Source organism: Coenobita brevimanus, chromosome 23 (genome assembly GCF_032717465.1).
Source record: "Coenobita brevimanus isolate Jiangsu-jjx chromosome 23, ASM3271746v2, whole genome shotgun sequence".
Classification (NCBI taxonomy): domain Eukaryota; kingdom Metazoa; phylum Arthropoda; class Malacostraca; order Decapoda; family Coenobitidae; genus Coenobita; species Coenobita brevimanus.
Window position 1 is genome coordinate 11,409,483 of NC_136976.1, and position 1,388 is coordinate 11,410,870.

Here is a 1,388-nt window from a genome sequence, read left to right on the forward strand (position 1 = left end):
ACTGGTGACATCCTGTATACAAGTACCTGCCTGCCTGTGATTTAGTACTTCTTGTGGCAGTGTTTTACCTCCTTTAACAACTTGCTTTATGACCTGTATCAGTGTTTGCTGTGATTCAGTACTTAACATTCTTATGTAAAAGATTAATGTAAAACGATGAGCCACAAAATATGATAGCTTTTCTACAAGTAATTCTCTTTAAAGGAATAGCCATTTTCCACTCCAGCTTTAAAAACCCAGTGCATGATGTGTACAGTTAATAACAAATTGGTTGTTATTAGAGTCAGGAATGTCAGTTGTATGTGTCAAGAGCCTACAGTAGTGTTGTGAGATGATGATTTACAACACTGATCTCCAGAGTACATGGGACAGGAAAATTAACAGTATTCTAATTGGCAGAGGAAAAATGAGGGTTGATTGAGGAAATTTTTTAGAATGAGCTGCAGATTCCTCTCCTGTGGCCATTACAGAAAGTAATGCCCATGAACATATAAGGCATTATCCAGATATTAGTATGGACCACTTTCCATATAAAGGGAGGGTGATCTACTACTGTATAATTATTATGTTTGCTGCAGTCTTAAATAGGTAGACATGTAGGTCAGGTACGTATTTGACACATGCATCTAGTATCTCTCAGTGTGATAGCCCAGTAGATATAGTTAATACTTGAGTTAGTTCTAGGTCTTGGATAACCGTGAAAGGAAACTGAAGTATATTTATTTGTACATGTTTTCCTCAGTTAGGGCGTCGGGCTATAGATAGATAGATAGACAGATAGATTTCCTCAGTTCTGCTATATTTCTTCCTCTTTAGCTACTCATGTTTTACCATGATATCAGTGCTTTCATACACGGCACTGAGAGTCTCTCACCATAAGAATATTGGTGAAGAAGTCTGTGCTTAACCTTATATGCACTAATATCATTTAATTTCAGTATACCACGTTGAGTACACCGCTTTCCGTCCGATCAGCAAAGTTATGCAACGTTGGGTCTGGTTAGTACTTGGATGGGTGGCCACCTGGGAACACCAGATGCTGTTGGCATAACGTTCTCCCTACGTGTCAAGTGGGGTTGGTGGAGGATTAGTGCCCCTCCCTGTAAAACAATTAACTCTAAGCCCTTGGCCACCCCGTTTGGGATACATGGCGTCTGGCAATGAATGAATGAATAATACTGGAACCATATTACAAAACAGAGTACCATTAACCTCCGCTGCAGCCCTCCTCCTTTTTACTAGTCCTAAAAAAAACTTGAGCTTACTGTTCGGGTGCGGCCACACTTGCTCGAAACATGTGATCGACGAGATGAAACGAAGTACCGGGTTAGAGCTGCTGTAGTATTCGAGTCAACGTTAGATGGACCCCTGAGCCTCGTTTCCTCAAG

General features: G+C 40.6%; 1 pseudogene; it reads left to right on the top strand.

The window, feature by feature from the left end:
* The first annotated feature begins 930 nt into the window (after positions 1 to 930).
* LOC145393179 (5S ribosomal RNA) lies at positions 931 to 1,048 on the top strand (annotated as a pseudogene).
* Positions 1,049 to 1,388: the final 340 nt, after the last annotated feature.